The sequence below is a fragment of the Nipponia nippon genome, unplaced genomic scaffold (genome assembly GCF_047370975.1).
Source record: "Nipponia nippon isolate SJK-2023a ecotype South Korea unplaced genomic scaffold, ASM4737097v1 scaffold_29, whole genome shotgun sequence".
NCBI classification, from domain to species: domain Eukaryota; kingdom Metazoa; phylum Chordata; class Aves; order Pelecaniformes; family Threskiornithidae; genus Nipponia; species Nipponia nippon.
In genome coordinates, this window is record NW_028262346.1 from 4,453,920 (window position 1) to 4,470,439 (window position 16,520).

Here is a 16,520-nt window from a genome sequence, read left to right on the forward strand (position 1 = left end):
TGAACACAAACTGCTCTCACGTTCACGTGGGGGTCATTTCCCATCAGTGTTCTCGGAGTTCAGTGTCTTCTGCTGCTCGTTCCTGTTATCCGATGCAAGGGCCGGTCTTACGCACCTTGCAGGTACCCACTTAGGTCCTACATCTGTTGAGACACAAGCATACCCTCGACCCCAAATTAGTAGCCGATATGGCCCTTCCCAACACCCAGTATTTAAATTTTTCATCATTACCATCGCCTTCTCCTGTGATATATGTGCCATTCCCGACTCCATAGCTTTAAAATGTTTGACTATGGGTGTGACATCTTCATGTTGAAAAGGCAGCAATAAATGGTTTAGTACATATATAGCTTTTCCTAATCTGTTTTGGGGAGATTCCTGAGCTTCCCCCTCTTTTTGTTTTTGCAATAGAGTTTTTATGGTTCTGCATGCACGTTCTATAATAGCTTGCCCTGTGGGAGAATGGGGTATCCCTGTCTTATGAGTAATACCCTATGTGTGGAAAAATTTTTGTGTCGCATAGCTGACATATGCAGGGCCATTATCTGTTTTTATTTCTTTTGGAATACCAAGCGCTGCAAAGGCAGCTCGGAAATGGCTTTGTACGTGCCGGCTAGTTTCACCTGTCATTGCAGTGGCCCAGATTGCATGGGAGTAGGTATCTATGGAAACGTGAACATATCTCTGCCGACCAAAGTCGGGTACATGAGTCACGTCAGTTTGCCAGAGCTGAAGGGAGGACAGTCCCCTAGGGTTTGTCGCAAACAATGGGCGGGATGGTTGTTGTTGACAGTCTGGACATGTTTGCACAACAAGTTTTGCATCCCCCATAGAGATTGCAAATTGTTTCACAAGAGCTTTGGCAGATTGGTGGAAAAACTGATGCGATAATTGAGCTTGAGAAAGTGTGTTTGGTACTGGGGTATGTAATGCAATGTTCGTTAGGTAATCGGCTCGTGCATTTCCTTCTGTAAAGAACCCGGGTAAGTTTGTATGGCTTCTAATGTGGATTACACAATAGGGATGTTTTCATTGTTCTATTAAGAATAATAGCTCCTTAAACTTCAAAAGCAAGGCTTCTTTCAGTATATGTTTTAGTTGTGCCCTTTCAATGCGTTGCACAATTCCTACAGCATATAGTGAGTCTGATACAATATTTAGTGGAGTTAGAGGCCATTCTCTAAAAGCCATGGTAATGGCGTGCAACTCGACTAATTGAGGTGAACCCTCAATTTTTTCTATTTGGTGTTGCCATTGACCTTCTTTTTTCCATGTGATGACTGCTTTTCCTGTTTTCCCTGAGCCGTCGGTGAACACCGTTTGACCCTTAACCGGTTGCCGCTGGTATAGTGGCGCCTCTTCAATTTTTACATTATTGTAAAAGGTGAACATTTTATGAGGGGAGTGATGAGTATCAATTCTTCCACTAAACCCTGCTAAGGCCATTTGAAATTCTAGACTATTTTGTAAGCACCAATCTAAGTAGTCCTTTACGACAGGAAGGACAATGAGATGAGGCTCTTCTCCAGCCATTTCTACAATTCGTTCTCTGCCCTTTTTTATTGAGGCGGCGAACATTTCGATATGAGTAGCCAGGGTTTTCGCAGGTTGATGTGGCAAAAACACCCGTTCCAACATTATGAGAGGGTCTATTCCTTTGTTCACCCATTGTCCGATGATTGCTAGAGGCTGTTGTTTTTGGTTGCAGATTGTTGAGGACTGTTATGGAACCAGAATAGTCTCGACATTGCCGTTCTACCGCCATCTTCTGGTTTCGACATCCAGCCCCCGACGAAACCACCACAGGACGCCCGTGCAGAGACCAGGACACGAAAGGTGGGACCATGAACTGCACGCATGCCTGCGCAGACACCAGGGTGCGAAAGGCGGAGGCCAGGACGCGAAAGGCGGGGCCATGGACTGCATGCACGCCTGCGCAGACACCAGGGCGTGAAAAGCAGAAGCGCAAACTGCATGTACGCAGACCCATTCTGCGCATGTGCATGGCCCTATAAAAGGACCGCGCGCGCCTTTTGAGGGCCTCTTTCTCTTCTCGTCCTGTCCCGCACACCTCCTTGGAAGCTGCTTCTGCGGACACAGAGGCTGGACCGACTGGACCTGTGATCGACGGGACAACGCCGGACTCAGAGTGGCAGTAGCTAGTTCCCCTATGTGGCTCTCTTCTCACCCGCCTGAGCATGCTCTTTCTCTATTTTTTCTCTCCTTTTCTCTCTTTCTTTTCCCCCCGTCTTCCTACCCGGTCCTCACCCCTTCATTCACCAAAATAAAGTCAAAAGGTTGTACGGCATTTGACCTCGTTTGCGTCTTAATCTCGTCCTTGGGATCGTATCGAAACCTCCCCCGACTTTGGATCGGGACACAGATATATAATTGTATGGGTAAATTTTCAAGTCGTTGGTGACATTGTTGCAGTGAGAGTTTTTCATTTATGATTCTCAGTGCGTTTTTTGCTTCGGTCGTCCATTGGCGTGGTGCGTTAATATCGGTATCTCCTTTAAGTAGCTCAAATAAGGGTGTTAATGTGTAGTTATCGATACCACACTGCGCTCTAATCCAATTTATGTTTCCCAATAGTTTTTGTACATCATTCAAGGTTTTTATGTCTGCTGAAATGATCACATTTTGAGGTTGGATACTTTGTTGTAAGATTTTCCACCCAAGATATTTCCATGGTGATTCCATTTGAATTTTTTCTGGTGCGATTTGCAGTCCTTTGCTTTGCAATGCATATTTTAAAACAGGTAGTGCTTCATGCACCATGGTGTTCGTGGGGCCTGCTAGTAAAATGTCGTCCATATAGTGATAGATATACATTTCCGGGAATTTTAGTCGTACAGGATGTATGGCTTTAGCCACGTATGTTTGACAGATCATTGGAGAATTCTTCATTCCTTGAGGCAGGACAGTCCAGTGGTATCTATCCATTGGCTCGCCTCGGTTAATTTTTGGTACCGAAAACGCAAAACGCGGTGCATCCATAAGATGTAGTGGGATAATAAAGAAGCAGTCTTTTAAGTCTACTATGATTATGTCCCAATTTCAGGGTATCATTGTTGGCGAGGGCAAGCCAGGTTGGAGCGCTCCCATTTCTTCCATAGCTTTGTTTATTTGTCTCAAGTCATGTAGCAGTCGCCATTTTCCACTCTTCTTTTTTATAACAAATACAGGAGAATTCCAGGGGCTGGTTGTAGGAGTGATATGTCCTTGTTGAAGTTGTTCTTTGACCAGTTCTTGAAGGGCAGCGACCTTTTCTTTGGGCAGCGGCCATTGATCTATCCAAATGGGTGTTTCTTTTTTCCAAATAAGTTTCATTGTCAGTCGCTCATCAACGGCCGCTACTGAAAATTTTCAGGGCAATTTAAGGTGAAGCCACATTGGGACATTACATCTCGCCCCAACAGGCTCATGGGCAAATTTGTCACATATGGCTGTACAGTAAAAGTAGACCCTTCTTGGGTATTGATGCTGAGCAGGTGGGTGCTTTGAAAGGTTTGAGAAAGGCCGCCGACTCCAATCAAGCCCTCTGTGGGGGTGGCTAACGGCCAACTACGTGGCCAGTCCTTAAGAGCTAAGACAGTAACATCGGCTCCAGTATCCATTAAGACTGATAGCTGGGTACAAGAAGGAGTTGCACGTGGGTTGCGTAACGTAACTGTAAGTGTCGGTCTTGTAGTGGCGATGTCTATGGCCCAAAAAATCGCAGGAGGCCCTGTTGATCCGAATCCTGCGTTGTGCCACGTGTGATTTTCAGCTCGCGGAACTGTAGCTTTAAACAGGATTAGTTGAGCAATTCTGGTTCCCTTAGGTATAAATACTGGGGGAGGAGGAGTCCAAACCATTGCTTGAATTTGCCCCTCATAGTCGGCATCAATTACTCCAGGCAAAACAAAACAGCCTGTTAAGGTGGTGCTTGATCTACCTAATAATAGTGCACTATATCCTTGTCCAATGGGTCCTTTCACGTTTAGTGGGGTTTTTTGCACATGGGATCCCCAAAGGGTAAGATCTGCTGTTGTGGCGACATCCAGTCCGGCACTCCCTCTGGTCTGGGTGGCGAGGGTGCCCACGGGGACGATGTCTGTGAAGTTGCCGTCACTGTTGCAGAAACCGGCCTCTCGGCCAGCATTGCCCTTGGCCGGAAACCTGGCGTTGGCCGTCCTTTCGGTCTGAGAGGCGGTGGAGCTTGTGTCATCGCGTGGCTCCGCCCCGCGCTCCGCCTCCCATTTCCCTGCCGTGCTGGCAGGGGTTGTCCTTCCGCATTATATTTCGAGGGGCACTGGTTAGCCCAGTGCCACCCTTTTCCACATCGTGGACATAGGGTAGGAGGATTGGGAGCGGCACTTCGGCCAGCCCGCTGTGGGCAATCAGCAGCTAGGTGTCCGGTGGCATGACACCGATAGCATCGCCGTTCCCTGTCGGCACCCTTCCCAATGTTGAGGGCTGCAGCAAACGCTCCTGCCAACGCGGCAGTATGATGTTCAATAGATCCGACTCTATTACAAGCCTCTATCATCTGCACCAGTGTGGCATTTACAGGTAGCGCCTGCAGTAATTTTTTACAATCTGTATTTGCATTTTCCACTGCTAGCTTTAGTATTAGGGCTGCTTTTGCCTCACGATTTTCGATTTGTTTATCCAATGCATCTCTTAACCTATCAATGAATTGCATATATGGTTCTTGGGTCCCCTGCCGAATACTAGTAAACGATTGCTCTGGCTTCCCCACTTCGGGCAGCCGCAACATCGCCTGAAGAGCTAACGCCGCAGATTGTCGAAGGATATTTGGGTCTAATCTAGCCTGTAACCAGGGATCCAGCAAAGGGTCAGTACCCATCAGCTGGGGTATCCCTGCTCCGGCAAGGGGATCTCCATCCTGTCGCGCTAGATTGTTCAGGGCGGCTACCTCACAGCGTTCCCTCCATTTTTGCTCCCAGAGTAATCGCTGGGTCGGTGTTCAGATCATTGCAGCCACTTGTCATGAGTCAAATGGCATTAATAACTGTCCCGTCATAACATTTTCCAACAGTGATTGAGAAAACGGCGCGTTTAAACCGTACACAGTGACGGTTTTCCTTAATTCCTTAATCAGATCCCATTGAAAGGGGATCCATTCGTTTGGTCTATTATCTTGTACCCGCACCGGAAACGCGAACCCCGCAGTTTCTCCATCTTTCAGCGCTTCCCTACGGAGCTGCTCCCACCGATCCCGGGGGTCGAAGGCTCGCTCAGGCTGTGGTACAGCCTGCGGCGCGGGCAGCTGCATCGGACACGGGGGACAGGATGGAGTGGGTTTCATTGGAATGGAACTTGGGGGAGGCGTCTGAGTCCTGTTCCCTTGTTTGTTTCGCCCAAGTTCTCATTCTTTTCATTTTCCCCCAAGTCTATAAGAGCTTCCTTGTCTTGGGGCTTGCTTTCACTCAGTTCATCATTCCCTATCTGCGCCGCTTGAGCGACTGTGTTTTGTACCTTTTTTTCAGCTTGCCATGAGCGCAAGGTCTCAGTCACTAATTGCCAAGTGGTCATGACTTCGGTGGCGGTGGTGTCCCCTCTGGACGCCGCCTCCCAAATCGTCTCCCCTGCCTGTTCCCAAGTTTTCACATCAAATACTGCAGAGACTGTAGAGGGAGCCCCTTGCTTTTGCAAGAACTTCAGTAATAATTTTATTTTATATGTGTCATACTTCACTCCTCGTTTCGCTAATAGCTGCATTACAAGTTTAACTACAGCTTCTTCTTCAGCTGATATGTTAGCTCCCATGATTACTGCCCAGCTGCTCACCTGTTTCTTAAGGTGATGTCCCGGGATTAAAGCCGCGGTCCTGCTGTCAGCTTGAGTCGTTCAGCTGGGTTCCCTCCGGATGCTACTTGCAGCGCTGCCTCCTCCGGATCACGTCGGGGTCACCATTTGAAGGGAATGAGACACAGACTCCGCATATGAGTTCAGGCGAAGACAAGCGAAGACACTTTATTTTTACAATCTATCCCTTTTATAATATGATCTAGTGTTCACGAGCAAGCAAAACTTATTTCATTGGTTACTGCCTTACGTTCACGTGTCTCTTCCGCGCTGCTTATTGGTTCTTCAAGTTGGTGCATGCGACTTTTCTCTTTCAGAAATGTATCTAATCACATCCTTATTTTGCTGCCTCTAAGTTTTTGCAAACTTGTTTGTAACAAGCCTCAAGGGCACAGCTGCATCCCTTCAAACCTGTTTGTAACAAGCCTCAAGGGCACAGCTGCATCTCGTCAAAGTCAAACACAGCCTCATTTATTCCCACAGATGGGCATCCTCAGATCCCAATGGATGTAATCAACAAAATCACAGCCATATCCCCACCAACCAGCAAAAAGGAAGCACAAGCTTTCTTGGGCATTGTGGGTTTTTGGAGAATGCATATTCCAAATTACAGTCTCATCGTAAGCCCTCTCTATCAAGTGACCCAGAAGAAGAATGACTTCAAATGGGGCCCTGAGCAACGACAGGCCTTTGAACAAATTAAGCAGGAGATAGTTCATGCAGTCGTCCTTGGGCCAGTCCGGGCAGGACAAGATGTAAAAAATGTGCTCTACACTGCAGCCGGGGAGAATGGCCCTACCTGGAGCCTCTGGCAGAAAGCATCGGGGGAGACGCGAGGTCGACCCCTGGGGTTTTGGAGTCGGGGATACAGAGGATCCGAGGGTGGCTATACTCCAACTGAAAAAGAGGTATTTGCAGCATATGAAGGGGTTTGAGCTGCTTCAGAAGTGATTGGTACTGAAGCACAGCTCCTCCTGGCACCCTGACTGCTGGTGCTGGGCTGAATGTTCAAAGGGAGGGTCCCCTGTACACATCATGCAACTGATGCTACATGGAGTAAGTGGGTCGCACTGATCACCCAACGGGCTCAAATAGGAAACCCTAGTCGCCCAGGAATCTTGGGAGTGATCTTGGATTGGCCAGAAGGCAAAGATTTCAGAATATCGCCAGAGGAGGAGTTGACGCGTGCTGAGGAGGCCCCACCGTATAATAAACTACCAGAAAATGAGAAGCAACATGCCCTGTTCACTGATGGGTCCTGTCGTCTTGTGGGGAAGCATCGGAGGTGGAAAGCTGCTGTATGGAGTCCTGTACGACAAGTTGCAGAAACTGCTGAAGGAGAAGGTGAATCGAGTCAGTTTGCAGAGGTGAAAGCCATCCATCTGGCTTTAGATATTGGTGACCAAGAAAAGTGGCCAATGCTCTATCTCTATACTGACTCATGGATGGTGGCAAATGCTCTATGAGGGTGGTTACAGCAATGGAAGCAGAGCAATTGGCTGTGCAGAGGCAAACCCATCTGGGCTGCCGCATTGTGGCAAGATATTGCTGCCCGGATAGAGAACCTGGTTGTAAAAGTATGTCACGTAGATGCTCACGTACCCAAGAGTCAGGCCACTGAAGAACATCAAAACAATCAGCAGGTGGATCAGGCTGCTAAGATTGAAGTGGCTCAGCTGGATCTGGACTGGCAACATAAGGGTGAATTATTCCTAGCTTGGTGGGCCCATGACACCTCAGGCCATCAAGGAAGAGATGCAACATATAGATGGGGTCGTGATCGAGGGGCATATTTGACCATGGACACTACTGCACAGGTTATCCATGAATGCGAAACGTGCTGCAATCAAGCAAGCCAAGCGGTTCAAGCCTCTCTGGTATGGAGGACGATGGCTGAAATATCAATATGGGGAGGCCTGGCAGATTGATTATATCGCACTCCCACAAACCCGCCAAGGCAAGCGCCATGTGCTTACAATGGTGGAAGCAACCACCGGATGGCTGGAAGCATATCCCTTGCCCCATGCCACCTCCCGGAACACTATCCTGGGTCTTGAAAAGCAAGTCCTATGGCAACATGGCACCCCAGAAAGAATTGAGTCAGACAACGGAACTTATTTCCAAAACAGCCTCATAGACACCTGGGCCAAAGAGCATGGCATTGAGTGGGTATATCACATCCCCTATCATGCACCAGCCTCTGGGAAAACAGAACGATACAATGGACTGTTAAAGACTACACTGAGAGCGATGGGTGGTGGGACATTCAAACACTGGAATACACATCTAGCAAAGGCCACCTGGTTAGTCAACACTAGGGGATCTGCCAGTTGAGCTGGCCCTGCCCAATCGAGACTTTTACGTACTGTAGAAGGGAATAAAGTCCCTGTAGCGCACATAAAATATATGATGGGGAAGACAGTCTGGGTTACTCCTGCTTCAGGCAAAGGTAAACACATTCGTGGGATTGCTTTTTCTCAAGGACCTGGGTGCACTTGATACAAAAATTCACGGATGCTTCTCCTCACAATCCGAATCCCCGCAAGGGAGGAACGGAGTATTCAGAGAGTCCCTGAAATGAAACTCAATAGCAACGAAGTTACTATTAAGCAGGTATTCTTTATTGCAGTGCTGGGCAGCACTGGGGATTCTCCACCATGAGTGCTCCACCGATTTGGTGGACTTTCAGAGATTATATACTGTAAAATCCTACATATTCACAGGATTTCCGAGAAATCATTTACATAAACATGAGATTTCCTGGAACTCATTAACATATGCAAATGTCCGATCCGCATGCGCAGTTGTCTCCCCTGGTGGTCTTCAGATGAAGGCTCCTAGTCGTCTTCACTGTGCTCGCTGATTGACCTTTGCTTCTGCGCAAACTCAGTCCTAGGATCACCTTTGCTTCTGCGCAAACTCAGTCCTAGGATCACGTAAATGGTGTCCTTCAAGGCTGTCGTCATTCTTTTGTGACCTCCTATCTTCCATGCATTTGTTCTCCCAAGGCCCAGTTGTCCGAGATGGGATTATCCTGGAGCCCCCTTATCTTACAACCATTCTAACTACTCCCTAAATCACAAAGGCCTTTCTTTTGTTTAGTTAAGTGACTAAGATATTTACAATATCCTCCTTGCCCCTAGGCTTTTCAGGAGGCATTTTGATGCAGTGGCTTTGTCTATCTTGGCTTTAACCCTTTCAATCCCATTTCATATTTGTTAATGAAGCATTGTCAAATTCTTTTCTGTGGGATTATAGGTTTCAATGATCTCTAAGTGTCCTATTTTTTTATTCTTTTTTATTAACTGGTATATAATTTCATTTTTTAAAACCCTCGTTTTCTTTTTCTATAGTTCCACACAGACACAGGTATTATACCCATTATGTTATATACAGCTATCAGCATACCAAAATGTGTGAGATCTCATCTCATGTCCACTGTACACAGAGGAAATGTTCTCAGTTACTGCTGCAGTTGATGAGCAAAAATGTGTTGATTAGAAAAACGTGCATATATTAAAGCCCTTTGAAAGGACATTATAGATTTCAGTCTAAACCTGGGATGGTGGAAAAAGCCGCTAATCAAAACAGGTTTCAGCCAGATGCGGAAACAGCAAACACAGACATGGTATAATTAACTGATTGTTGTAACATATTTGAGTTTGACTGTGAAGCTGTTTACTACCAGACATAGGGTACGATGAAAGTCAGTGGAATTCCTTTCATTTACTTTGATGAACTTACAGTCAAGTTCATAATATTTACAGTGCTTGAAATTACATGATTCAGTCATAACTACGTCTGGTCAGAATATATGACTTGTTTCCAAATAAATTTCAAAAGTAATGGTTATTGGTAAAAGTTGTTCATGGAAAATCCAATTTATCAAAGTATTATAAATGGAATTATTTTCACTTTTTGATGTACAATTTCTTAAGTATCAATATTGTGAAAGGAAATGAACAGCTTAAAAAAAATTAGTTGAAACCTCAGTTAATGTAAAAAAAATCCAGCTCAAGTAGATATATTCCAACCATACCTGCTCATTGTAATAGTCAGCAAACTACCAAATAAACCTATTGGCAGGATATGGTCCCAGTTGAACTATTAACAGCCAAGGGAACATTTGTTATAGAGTCAGATAGCTTTTAAAATTACCTCTGAGCTTTTCCCTAATTCGCTGGCCTATACCACATGAACAGACAATGCTTCTTCCCAACCCAACTGTGTTTTTCTGGCAGTCATTCTCTACAGTTGTCTTTTGTCTTAAAACATCTGCAGGTGCAAAGAGATCTAGCCATGTGCCTGTGTAGGTGCATGGCTAGCAGGAGCAGTTAATGGAATTTTCAATTTGCTTTTCAATTTTTGCTTTTTCCACCTTAGGAATCTAAATAATTGAAAAAGTTTTGTGAATTACAAATCCACCTTTAATGGACTCCTGGTGCAACCAGTTTAATATTGTTATTTAATTGAGGTTTATGCAAAAAAAGAAAAAAAAGGAAAACAGAAAATACACCTTCCTTCTTTAATATGTAAAATAGCTAAAACATTTTGTTTTACAAAACAGAAAAAAATTTTGAAGCCAAGTGTGTTTTGTCGATCCTCAAATAGTGTAGCTTTAGTCAATCCATTTTGAGAATTTCTCTTTCAAAATATTTTGTTTTCTTATATATACTAACTGAATTCAGATTATTATTCTTCAGGTGTACAGAACTTTCTCCTTTGTCTCTTTTCCTTTAAACACAGGCACCATGTTTATTACCCTTTGGTCTTCCAGTAAACATTCATTTTAAGATATTTACTAAAACCCCCTTTGAACCAGACCTCCAATTCCATCTTCTATTTCATTCTGAATTCTGGGATGCACGTTATCCAATTCTTCTGATTTAAGGATATTTTAAGATTTAATTCTAACCCTGACTATGACAACTTTCACTTCCACTCCATCACCTCCTGCACACATCTTGCCATTGCTCATTTTCAACACATTCTCCTTTAAAACATAAACAAGGTATTAGTTTAACTTTGGGGCCACAATTCAACAGTGTATTGTGTCAGCCACAGCCTCTCTGAGTGACGGATGCCACTTTGTCCTTTCACATTCTCTTGTGAAATACTAATCTTGGATTAGTATTTTTTTACTGTTTATTTTGATTTCTTTTTTTTTAAGATCTAACAACTTTGGTCAGAATGGCTCATTTGATATACATTTTTGGTTGGGTATAATCTTTAAAAAGTGCATTAATTTGAGGTCATTCTAAATAATTTATTCACCTTCAATGTAGACACTGAGTAAAGAAACATAATTGTTATTTGCACAACTACATCACAAACAGTTCAGAGAAGAACAAATTCTGTTCCTTGGAAGGAAGGTTTTCACTGGCTAAAATCTTCTAATTGGAAGTCCACGCAAACCTCAGAGAGTTCAAGGGTCACTTTAAATATTAACAGATAAACCTAACATTTTTTTCTGCTTGACAGACAAGACTTCCTAGTTCTATTTCACAACTTCCTTACTGTGGTTTTGACAGTTTTCACTGTATTTATGAAGTGCTTGTGATTCCCAAATGTTAGACTCAATACAAGTATGCACTGTTATTATTATTGTGCACATCTGTGGAACTTTTCCTAAAAACTAGTTATGTCTCCAAATGGTGATCGACTCTGCAAGAAAGTTCTGTAGGAAACAATTAGTGAATAGCATTTTCATCACTGTCTGTCTTAAACCATAGGTGCACCTAGTAGGAAATTAGCCACAAAGGATTTCCACTTTACTGTGTTATTATTTCTGATCCTGTTTAACAGATTGTTTCTGTATACCATTCACAGTCTCCCTAATTTATCTCTGTGTATTATGGATGCTCTTGATTAAACACCTATTGTGCCGTGTTCTTACAATTGCTTTGTTTAAACACGCCACACACACCATCTAAAAATACAAACACAAAACCTCATGAGGAATAACACAGCAGTTTCTGCCTGTAGACTCTGACAGATGGGTTGCTGTGAAATTAATTTTCACTGGGATTTTATATGGACATATCCCAGCTTTTAAGAATAGTTAAGATAGATGGGATTTTCAGCTGCTATAAACCATAATAATCTTACATATGAGCTAGTCATCTTGACTCCATTTTCTCTTTATCAGTGAAAAGAAATCAACATTCTCACATAGCGTTCATTCAGAGATCCTCTTTAGGATGCCACTCATCCTGCTGTAGAGCTCTACATTTTAGATTTCCAAAGCTAGGAGAGATTAGTCCCAACCTTAATGATGTTAATGGATGTGAATTTAAGATCTGACCCTGTGAGGACAATATAGGGGATATGTCTACTTGGGCAGACCTCAGCTTCCTTTTGTATGCTGCTAGATGCATGTAGTCAGGGAAGAATAAAGATTCACCTGGAATCTAAATACAGATGTTAACAGAGCAGAGCATGGTGTCATACAGATGAAACTATACAATTCCCAGACAAGAGCTTTTGTCTGGCTATCTTGCAACTAGGCAAAGTCAGCTATGTTTCTTTGAAACCACACAGTTAGACATGTTCTGTTAACTTGCTAGCATTCAAAAAAGAAGACAGGGGAAATCCTTGCTAATTATAACTTAGTAAATGGTAGAAACCCTATTGCTTAATGCATACATATATAACTACATTACTCTAGCTGATTACAGCCTTACAGATTATCACTTCTATAGAATGTATAAAAAAAAGAGGTTGGGAGGAGAGAGGAGAAAACTGTATAGCAGACCCAGATGCAGACCCCTCTTCTTGAAATACTGAAGGTCTTCTGTGTCTGTAATAAAACCAAATGGCTCTTTGTTACCAATTTCCTGATGGAAGGCCTATAATATTAGTTTCACTAACCTGAATTGAATTTGATGTGACAAACTACTAGTTTTACTGGGGTGAAAAGCCCTTGATCTACAATATGGACTGCAGAATTTTCTTTATACTTCTCTTCCTTGGTTTTCTCTCTTAAATCATATGAAAAGTGACTCTCCTTCTGGAGAAAAGCCTATATTCCTCTGAGCCTATGTTAAACAGGATGTACGTAGAAGTCTAATGGCCTTTCTCTTCTAAGGTAATTGCAAAGCAATGGAATTGCATAGCCAGTGTTATTGGCTATTAATCCAGATCTGTTTCTAAATTCCATTTGTGCTGTATTAAAAAAAACAGAATCTACACGTTATTGAGCAAGAGACACATAGATCTCAATAGCTGTCTTTAAAATATAAGTATCGATGCTGTCTGTATTGTGATAATCAACAAGACAGAACTGTGAAGGAAACTTGGAAAGAAAAAGAGGAAAAAATCCCTTCTGAACATTTTTTCGTAGTTCTAGCAAAGTTACTGTGGTGGTGCGTGTGTCCCCCGCCTCCTCTGGACCACCTTATGATCACAGTGACTCCTGTCAAGGCTTGGCCTTTGAGCAATGAGTCTGGCGGTTAAGTGCCCCTTGGTCGTACCAGGCACTCTTGCATGGCTGAGCTGGAGAACAAGAATGCCTTAATCTCTCTGGCATAATCAGTCACCCCCTGAAAGTACAGGAACATATCATTGTGGATCGTAACTCAGGCGGATCGGTATGGGAGGATCGTACCTGCCTTGCTGAGGTTAATGAGAACTCGGCAATTACCAACCGGAGCCATGGCCAGAATGGAAATTTACTGATGCCTAAAGTCAATCATCTCACAACCCTATAAACAGCGGTACCAAGGGAGACCCTTTGAGCTCTTCTGGACCACAGCGGGCTGCGCCAGTATCTCCCTCTGAGTGGGATGCCTCTCAGAGCTGTGAACTCTTAAGTTTGCATACGGAGGCCTGGCAACAGGACCTGGGCTGATCTCCGGCGCCCTTCACTCCTTGAGGCTCGACTTTCGCCCATTGAGACAATCATTTGAAGCGAGTATTTCACTGAACTCGAGGGGAATTTTTACCAGGTACCTTTATCTGTGCATATTGTATTTTTACTAAACCCTAGGGAATTTTAATAGGTACCTTTATTAGGCCTATTGTGTGTGTGTGTGTATCGATACAAATATTGTAGTAAACCTCATTTAATTTGTAGATGCTAGAGTAACCAATGATTAGTTACTGTTACATTCCTGTGATTCTCTCCTTACTGTGAACAAACCTTAGGTTGCTGCTAAATACATATAATCCTTAGCCATAAACCATTGATCAAGTCTGAGACTAGGATTGGATCCAGCTGCACCTAGGCTTCTCTCTGAGAAGGAGTTTAGAAAGCAAGGGGGTCCATTCTGAACCTCGTGACTCAACGGGAGGGCCTCCTTTACCCGCCTTGTATTTCCTTCTGTCTCAATCTTCCCTTCTCTCTCTCTCTCTCTCTCTCCATATATTCCATCCATTTAATAAATAACAGAGTGAACCTTGCCATCGAACTTTGTTAAATCACCCCTTTATAAATTTCTATTAAAATAATTATTTGCAAATATCTTTGGTGGTGATTATTTAAGCGACCTAACCACTCATTTCGTGACAGTTACACTATTGCTCTCACAGTATATGATACAGAATGAAAATAAAATCATTACTATATACAACAGAAGTTACAGCTTCTTTGCAAAGATTTTGATTCATAGGTATTAATTGCCATTAAAAATGGAAACAATCAAAAACACTGCAAATGTGCAAAGTATAACCATAAAAAAAGAAGTCTGTTTTCCACAGCTTGCTTAGTATTCCTCCCAGTGCCCCATCACACACAATCTAGATGACTGCTTATTATAGTTTTAATGTAACTACTTGGCTCATTCACATTCTAGTGTATTAAATAAGTTTTAAAACAGAGGAGAGAAAGATGATCTGACTTCAGATGTCTAAGATCCTTTTCCCAGCTTCACTAACTTTTATGAAATCCAACTGCAATCCTGCTGGTTACAAAGTGCTCTGAGAAATTTCCTCACCCACACCACCTGCACATTAGAAATCTTCATTAATTGAACGCAGATATACTAAGATTCTAAGAAGATCTGCTACTAATTTTAGACTCTTCAAAGAGCTGGGGAACTTAAAGAACTGATCAGAACATTGGGATTGGTATATTCCTCTTTGGAATCTGGTTTTATCTGTAACTTACCCATAACTTGTTGTTACAAGGTTTCCTGTTAGATAATTTCACATATGAAATAGCCTCATCTCTATGAACTTGCCTGATAATCTCTGGATTGTGGCCGATGCTGGTTGCTGTCACCAGACCTGATCCTGACCCTGACTTTGTGGCTCCTCATCCTGGCTTCTTCTCCTTGGATTTACCTCCTCACTACGGACTCATCCCAGGATCTGGACTCTCAGCCAGTCCTGGTTCCCATCTCTGGATATGCTCTGCTCACCTCACTCAGGTGCTGTGGGACTACGCCATGTTGGCAAAGGCATTGCGTTGTTACGATGCCTGGCTCCTGGCTCCTGGCTCCTGACTCCTGGCTCCCCTGCACTTACAGAGCAGACAGCCCATTCTGCTCTCCGGCAGTTACACCAGTAACTAGCCCAGTGCTGCTTTTTATGCTGAAGTCACTGATGTACATAATGTTTTTTCGTTTACTTCAATAACAAGAATTTGTTCATGGGCGAATACTTTCCTTGCTTGTAGAAAACTTATTACCTGGATCCTCATCAGCTTAGAAAATGAGGGGAATTGGCTGGTAATCGCCACTGTGAGGCTTCTCAAAATGAGACAGGAGCCTAGCAGGACAGTATCTCCCTAGGTCCCAGCAGTGGGGACAAACATGTCTGCTTCTGCTTAGGCTCCTGCTTATAAGTCTCTTAATGGGGAAATAAACAAGGAGCAGAACAAGAAACTTGTGAGTGATGCAATCCATTAAGCAGCATGAATTGCAAATTGTGATGAGCCAGTATTCTTCATAATAGTCTTGGAGCAAAATTGATGAACAATCTCTAAAATAAACTGCATTCTTATCTTTATGAAGATTTAGAATAAAGAGATTCATGCAAGGAAAAGCTTGTTTACTGATAAATTACAATGAGAAATAGGGATAAATTTGCTGAAAATTCCACTGTTGATAAAAACTGTTTGAGAACATGAAATAAATTTACATACTCAGTCAAAACAACCATTAAACTACAAAGACAGGCTCTGTTAGTTGCTCCTGGGGATGGGGCAGGGACCTCTGCAGAAGGGTCCCTTTAGGAACCATTTGCTTTGGGCAAAATTTCCACCTAGCCAAACTGCTTTGTTTACTAAACCTATATGATTCGCAGAACATATAATGCTTTCAAATATCAGACCCCCTCTACAGCTTATATTCCCCAGGATATACTTATGATCCATATATATTTTTAGTTTTATTTTATTTAATTTCCCCTGCATTGCCTATGTTTGTTCTATTCTCAAAATTATAAGCCAGAAAGGGAACCAAAGTCCAGTATACTTTGCAGACCTGGTTCTCTATATCTGGCTGTCAAGTGTAGGGCAGTAACAGCTTAGTGTAATCCAGATGTCCTCATCTAAAGAGATTTATGAAGGAGACTTCCTACTAATTCCTTTGAATCTTCCAACCCACGATTTTGGCATATGCCAGTGATGAACCAAGTGGCTGACCTTTCTGCCTCCACTTAAACATGTGATATTCCTTACAGGCAGATGCATTATATAAAGTGTCTAAAAGCCTCTAAGACTAAACCACTTATACATGTTTTATAATCATCAGGAAGAAAAA